The sequence below is a fragment of the Bison bison genome, unplaced genomic scaffold (genome assembly GCF_000754665.1).
Source record: "Bison bison bison isolate TAMUID 2011002044 unplaced genomic scaffold, Bison_UMD1.0 scf7180017852765, whole genome shotgun sequence".
In the NCBI taxonomy this organism is placed as follows: Eukaryota; Metazoa; Chordata; class Mammalia; order Artiodactyla; family Bovidae; genus Bison; species Bison bison.
The window spans coordinates 4559-12584 of NW_011483338.1; the positions used below are offsets into that span (position 1 = coordinate 4559).

Sequence of the window (8026 nt, forward strand, 5' to 3'; positions counted from 1 at the left end):
AAAAAAAGGAATTTTTTTTTTTTTTTTAAGTGTAGTCTGATCCAAGAGTTCTGATGTCTGGCCAAAGTGCCACATTTTTAGCAAGGTTATTTGAGTTAGTAATGTTGAAAATTCTGCTCGATGAATGACGATTTTGAACCACAACGAAATAGAATAGTAAGGTAAGAATTTAGAATGGGGGATGTTGTTAGAAGAGTTGGCCAGCTCAAGGCAGAAAGAATGTTGAACAGGGGTCCTTAGTCTACTTTCATAGACAGGGTACAAAGAGTGGGACAGGGGTCTTGCAGATCATTTGCTGAATGGATGAGGCACCTATACTGGGTGGGGGAAGAGTAAGAAAGACAATTTCTCCTTATGGGGTAGGAGGGGAGACCGTTTATACTGCTCAGGAGGACCTGAAATCCATCAACAGTTACAACATGGGGAAGGGAAAGATGCTAACGGGTCTTGTTTTTCCATTCCTGCATTCCAAGACTCTCTTTGGTTTTATCTAGTCTTTTGTCTCTGCGTCACCACATACCTCCGTCTCTTTATTTTTAGGGCCAATTCTTTGGCCCTTGTTCATACCCTGCTCATGTCTAACTATTTATCCATTTCCCTTCTCACACATTTGGGAATCCAGTTTCAGGGAAAATGGAGCAATGACTGCTCTGGCTTCTTCAGGCTGAGCCAGGGTGCCATGGGGCTCTGAGTTCCCTTTGCCTACTCAGTCAGGCACCATTTATGGAGGGAGATGAGAGTCCATTGAATGATAAGGTGAGTTGTTTCAGCATTGTTTAGGTGTTGGTCAGGGAATATTCTTGCACGACCACTTGGAAAGTTGTGGTATTTTAGAAGAAACAAAGTTTACAAGAAAGTTAAAGGTACATGGCCCAAAGATTAGGGGCTAGCCAGGAAAACCAGAACCGGATGTTCGTGATGTTAGTGTTTCTCTAGGTACAAGCAGCAGCAAGAATTTGGGCTCATAAAATCTTTACATGAAAACATCTGACCTTCGGAAGGCCAGTTCTGGGTTTTTCCCAGAGCACAGAGTTCCTTGTTTCTGATCTCTACTCTGAACTCCTTTTGGGGGGTGTTGAAAGTCAGGAGCTTGCAGTGGTCATGATGTCATCTTTGTAGAGACTGCTGGCAGAGTCCAGTCAGCAGGGTCCCTTCATAGCCACATATTTAACCATGCTTTGGGGGCATTTCTTGTCCATTGTGTCCTACGGCACTGGCAAGACTCATTCCCAGGTCTAGGGAAAGTTCCATTGATAGGCCACTCAATGTGCTGCTTCTAGAGCAGGCCTTGTGAGTAGCAAAAGTCTCTGGACCATACCTGTCTTACAGCATCTAGGTCCTGGAAAATATTCCCTCTTGTTGCTTCTTCCCATATCTAGAGTTACATTATTACAATCATTGATAGCATGTGGAGCTGCATATCAGCATTTTATCACGGGCTCAGTCACACATTTAGTAACCTAAGAAACAATCTTCTGAAGCAAGCGACATAGAAAATAATATAGCTATGGCTAGCAATTATTAGTCAGGTCGTAAGTAAAAATGATAATCAAGCACTTTCATTAAGTAGAGCTCAGTATACCACAGGTCATCTGACTTCATTTGTTAAACGACTATAGCCAGGTCTTAATCTCCTGGTTGTACATCATGGAGCATCTAATCTTTATCTGAAGATTGCTTCCTGAGATTACCTTTAGAAACAAACTTAGAGTGTCCTTTCTAATAACTTAATTATATCTTTTAGAAATATAACGTAAGTATGAACTATCTCAGAAGTGAGGCTTAGTAAACACTACACTTTAATTAGCAAAACTAGAAACTTAGTTTAACAATGAACAGAACTTACTATTCAGTGAAACATTTTTTTCATTATGAGGGCTTTAACCCTGTAGCCAGGGAAGGCTTTAACCCATCAAATAGAAATGAGGTTTGTCAGGGAGCCGGGAAAAGCCAGGCAGCCCTGTTAGATTTCCAACAGCTCTGAGTCTTTGATTTACAGCTACTGTTCACCCATTTTTAATTCCCCGATTTAGGAGTAGACTATGGCCATGTTTTAAGGACATCAAGATGGCAAAAGTCTAACCATGAGGGGTTATGTTTGTAGAAGAAGAATGAGCTTTGTCTACATGTACCATAATCTTAAGTAATGCTTATTTACTTTACCAAAGTAACAAAATATTTTAAAAATGAATATAAATGACTTAAAGGCAAAAAATTCATAATCTCTTATTGAAAGCTGCATTCTAAGAAAGCTTTGTTCTATTAACATACAGATTAGACTAAATTCCAGTCTGGTACCAGCTTCAGTTCAGTTCAGTCGCTCAGTCGTATCTGACTCTTTGCGACCCCATGAATTGCAGCACGCCAGGCCTCCCTGTCCATCACCAACTCCCGGAGTTTACTCAAACTCATGTCCATCGAGTCAGTGATGCCATCCAGCCATCTAACCTATGTCGTCCCCTTCTCCTCCTGCCCCCAATCCCTCCCAGCATCAGCGACTTTCCCAATGAGTCAACTCTTCGCATGAGATGGCCAAAGTATTGGAGTGTCAGCTTTAGCATCAGTCCTTCCAATGAACACCCAGGACTGATCTCCTTTACAATGGACTGGTTGGTATCTCTAATTTTCTTGAAGAGATCTTTAGTCTTTCTCATTCTATTGTTTTCCTCTATTTCTTTGCATTGATCACTGAGGCAGTCTTTCTTATCTCTCCGTGCTATTCTTTGGAACTCTGCATTCAAATGGGGACATCTTTCCTTTTCTCCTTTGCTTTTGGCTTCTCTTCTTTTCACCGCTATTTGTAAAGGCCTCCTCAGATAGCCATTTTGCCTTTTTGCATCAGATAGCAAACAAAACTTGTTTATCGGTTAACCTCAGAAAAATCCTTTCCATAAATCTTGAAATAGCAGTATTCTTACAAAGGCATCAGAGTGAAACCATAGAAGTCATGTTTAAATCTGATTAAACTGCAATTGACAATGTAGCCTGGTCACTGCTGTGACTTGTAACACTGTAACAGGATAAGTAGAATTATAGTTGACCACATTTTACTAGGGCCTATCAGATCTATATATGACTTCCACATCATTCTAGGATATCTATATTAGTAACATCAACCATATAGCACAATCTGAGAAGATTTATCACCCCTTCAACCATACTTCCATGTAATTTAACATGTCCAATGAACCCAGGTAGTTTAATAGCTCCCTGGGATATCTCAGGGGCCCTCTGAAGCATTCCAAAGTCAGCTAGAAGTCAAGTCATTTAGGAAGTTTTGTGGACAAATATCAAAGGCGGTTATAACACTCAGTCAGATAAAATCATATAGATCACTGGGAAACAATATATTCACTTAGCCAAAGTAACAAAGAAGATTTCAAAGGTAAACCTAGAACAGATCACTTTAAAGGTAAAGAAACTTAAAATCCATTATCAAAGGCAGCTCAACATCTCAAGAAAACATGTATTTATGTACAAAACTCTTCCCTTGGGGTCCACTTTCCATAAAACCTTATCACTTTCTGTACCCATTACTTTGTTCTCCCATGTTGAAAGAGCCACCTCTAAGTCAGACCTACTTCCTTTTCTCTTCATAAAATATAATTTCTTTCCTGATATCTTCTTTACTGAAAATACACATGCTACTTTCCTTAAGCAGCCTAGAATTTAAGCATTCTGTGGATTGGTGAACATAAATACCAGTTATAATTTCTAAAAAAAATATTCTAGAGAACATCTCAGGATGGCATCAAGCATTATTCATGAATAGTCCAACATCTCTACTTTCTCTGTAAGAGAAAGTTAGTTCTCAGTAATGAATGTTTCAGAATGTTATTTTATTTGCAAATGACCTAGCTAGTCAATAAACTTCCATCATTTAGTTTGGCACAGCCCTAGAAAGTCAGGTTACCGAAATCTAGAGAATGTTTTAGAGAGATATTTCTAAAGTATAATTATTCTTAAAAGAGTTTCTCTGAAAGATCATATCTCTTTTACATTTTCTTTGAAGTTTTTTTTTTTTTTTTCCTTCCCCTTTCCTAGAGGTACTTTCCTGGTTGAGAAACTTGTAACAGATACAAAAATATAACAATATGTAAGTAATACTAAACCTAGGCACAATGAAAATACTGTGCTGAATGACTCTTAGACATATCTACATTAGATTAGGAAACAAACATTAATGCTAGATATTTAGTATTTCCCAGTTTATGTGAATCTGAAATTCATTTAGGTAAATTTTTCTTGGAGTTAGAATTGTCTGATTTGTAAGCACTTACCTTCCTTTAGGTGAAGTGAGTAAAGTCGCTCAGTCATGTCCGACTTTTGCGACCCCGTGAACTGTAGCCCACCAGGCTCCTCCGTCCATGGGATTCTCCAGGCAAGAAAACTGGAGTGGGTTGCCATTTCCTTCTCCAGGGGATCTTCCCAACCCAGGGATCGAACCCAACTCTCCTGCATTGCGGGCAGATGCTTTAACCTCTGAGCCACCAGGGAAGACCTTTAGGCCGTTTAAATTAGAACTCATTTAGAACTTCAGCAATATTATATATATATAAAAAAAAAATGCATACTGAGACATACATAAATCCAGACAGACAGACAGAGATTTCATAGTTTCCTGCTCAAGATTTAAAACATCTCTTTGACCCTTTTTTGTTTGTTTATTTCTTTGTTTGGCTTGAAGTTCTGATTTGCCCAAGGCTGAGTCAGGTCTCAGGCAAAGTGGGCAGTGACATTCAAGGACATGGAAAGGGTTAACTACAAGCTTTTCCCTAGGCAGGCCTTTTAACAAGCTGCTGCTGCTGTTGCTAAGTCGCTTCCGTCGTGTCCAAGTCGGTGCGATCCCATAGACGGTAGCCCACCGGGCTCCCCCATCCCTGGGATTCTCCAGGCAAGAACTGGAGTGGGTTGCCATTTCCTTCTCCAACGTAGTTGTTAACAAACTAGTTGTTTTAAAATGTATATGCAAAAAGAACCGGTTTTGCAGTTTCCAAGGGAAAGAAACTTTCATTTTAACCAGTTTTCTCCAGAGTCTAAAGAATATCAGGGCCATCCTGTGTCAAAAAGTTATCTTCCCTTTCTGTAGTAAGTTTTATAGCTAAAATATAGAACAAATTATGCTCAAATTGACTCTGATATCAGGGGCATTTCAGCTGATAAAAATTTTGGACTGTCCCTGTGGTGGAAAGTGAGGTCTTTGTCCCATCAGAAGAATCTGAAGGGTTAAGGGAATTTGCAGGACTGGGGGAACCTTGGTCCTTGGCAGTCCTGAGAAACAGGAGTACTCAGAAGGGAATTCTTTAGGGTGTTCAGGTGTGGGGGAAGCTTGGTTCCCTCTCCATGTGAGAGATAAGCTTCCTTAGAAAGGGATTCTTTAGAAATGTTAGGACAGTTTTTGATCCTTCAGGCTTTTGAATATAGAAGAAACCTGGACCAAAGGGAACCTCAGAATCCTTTCCTAGAGATCATGTGGATATAAAAGGTCACATAGAGGTCATCTAGGAAATCTGATGGAGAGAGACAGAGGGACAGGAGACAGGGAGGCAACAGAACGTAAGGAAATTCTGAACCCTTTCCCGTCTTTTGGCAAAACCTAGTGAGCCATTCAGAGGCCATTTTTGGGGGTCCCCTGTTTGTTTTGAAGCCAGGCCTTTTGGAGGGTCAAAAGTATCCAGTTTCTGAGAATGTAGCCAAGGGTTGAGTATGAGAGAGCCTCCTGGGATGTAACAGAACCCACTCATAGCCTATCTACCATAGAATGCGAGTACTGAGAGTCACTGGCTGACAGAAAGACGTCCCTTTTCCCCTAGTGGTCTCTCCGTGTGACTGAGGGCACAGAATGGCCGAGCGGCCCAACAGTCACATCCAACAGTCAGAGGAGACCTCTGAGAACCAAGCAGCTAGCCACCAGGTGACACGGGCAGAGAAAGACAGAGATTCCTGGGAGCAACCAGGTGACTCACCATTTGGTGATTTCCTGAAACGTGGAAGGCACTCTTGGGATGGCTCAGAGGCAATACCCAGGCTTCTGTAAATCAATCCAAACCAAAAGGGAAAGAAGAGAAAGTGACAGGGAAGAAGGCTGAGGAATCCGCTGAACAATATATCCGGGAGGCAGTGGCCTGGGAAGAATGCTCTGTGTTTTGCTTCAACCACTATGAGCCTGACATGGTGGACGAAAGTTGCCTTGCTGCGGGTGGATGCCCTTGTGGCCTGATCCATTCTGTACACCCCCATCCTCACATGGGAGTCTTTCTGTGGCAGGAGCCCTAATAGCTTTTATGTGTCTGATCTGTGCCTACAGAATATTGGTTGGCATAGTCCTCACTTGCAAAAAAACAAAGGAGAGACCCTCACCCACTCAAGTCACAGATACTTTGGGCGCAGTGAGCAGTGGAGCGTTTGGAACACACCAGAGGGTAACCCTGGCCAGCATTCCCCAGTTGCCTCCAGAGCAGTTGCCTTTTGGAAGAGGGTCCCTGTGAAAAAGGAGAAGTGAGGGCGGGGGTGGGGGGGAGGTGGGGGCAAGAGACTCCAAGTCCCTGAACAAGCCACAAAAATGTCATGGTCTGGGTGCCAGTTGGAAAAGAATTTCCAGACATGAGACAATACGGGTTGGTTTTCAGTTTCTGCATTCTAAAACCCTCCTTGGTTTTATCTGCTCTTCACTCTTTGGGTAACCACAACCTTGGCAGAAAGAATCATTTTAACTATTTAGTATATGCTCTGTATCTTTCTGATTGCTTTTATCAGAGTCTTGAAAGTGCAAGAGAAATAACTAAAAATCAGTAATGTTGCTCTTGTACTTTTTGGCACATATTTTAACAAATAGCCATTAAATGGCAGAGCTTAAACGTTACTTCAGTTTATGTACTTTAGACTTTAACTAATAAAACACAGATTCACAGAGAGAACTCTAAGAAAAGTTGATAGAAGTTTCCGTAACTGGAAAGAATACTAAAGGCAAGAAAAGTTTTAGTCACTCAGTCATGTCTCATTCTTAGTGACCCCATGGACTCTACTTGCCAGATTCCTCTGTCCAAGAAATTCCCAAGCAGGAATACTGAAACAGGTTGTCATTCCCTTCCCCAGAAGTTCTTCAGAAAAACAAAGCAAAAAGAAAAGAAGAAGAAAAAATTGATCAAGTCATGTTAATATTTTCATACACACAGTTCAGTTCAGTTGCTCAGTCGTATCCCACTCTTTGCCATCCCATGACCAGCACGCCAGGCCTCCCGGTCCATCACCAACTCCCGGAGCCTACTCAAACTCATCTCCACGGAGTACAGACATACACTCAAATGGTGCTATATGCTCATTAGGAGGAAGAGAGAAACATTTTCATGTCACTAAACTCAGGTAATTTTGAATGTAGTAAAATGTACATAATGTTAGAGGATGATATTCTTTACTTGCACTGAGCTGTATTTTAAATTTTAACACAGTTGAACATAGATTAGGACTCATAAGATTCTTGTAAACATTTTGGAAAATACAAAACTGTGAAGAGACTCTGTGATGTGAGCATGGAGTGTACTGGAAAAGATCAGACCTGGGCTTGGGATGAAAACCGCCATTCCCCAAACCCAGCATCTCTTCTAAACACACATGAGTGTTCATTTTCCAAAGCAGAAAGAAGGTAAGAAGACAGGAAGTTACTTTGTTAATTGTGATAGTTTAGGCACATCCCTCATTTTTCTTTTCATGACACTTGTTCAAGTCAAGTGGAAAAAAACAAATTCACAGCATGGGAATCTCACAGAAACACTTAAACCAGTGAACATGAGTCATGGGGTAGAAGTACAGGGAGGTGGTAAAAAGACTGTGTCTGTGATTTGAGCCTGGAGTGCTCTGGAAACATCACACCTGGGCTTGAGTGATCAATTCGCCTACGCCGAAAACCCACTATCTATAATCAACACAATGAGTGTTCATTCTCAGAAGCAAAGAGAAACCAAGAAGATGGGGGAGTTTCTCCATTAACTATGAGCATTTCCACACATTCCTTCTTCCTTTTTTCCAC

General features: G+C 41.2%; 1 long non-coding RNA gene across 2 annotated transcripts in view; it reads right to left on the minus strand.

The window, feature by feature from the left end:
- The window catches only part of LOC104998030, a 13872-nt gene that overhangs the window by 1425 nt on the left and 4421 nt on the right, over positions 1–8026 (minus strand). The window lies entirely within an intron of this gene.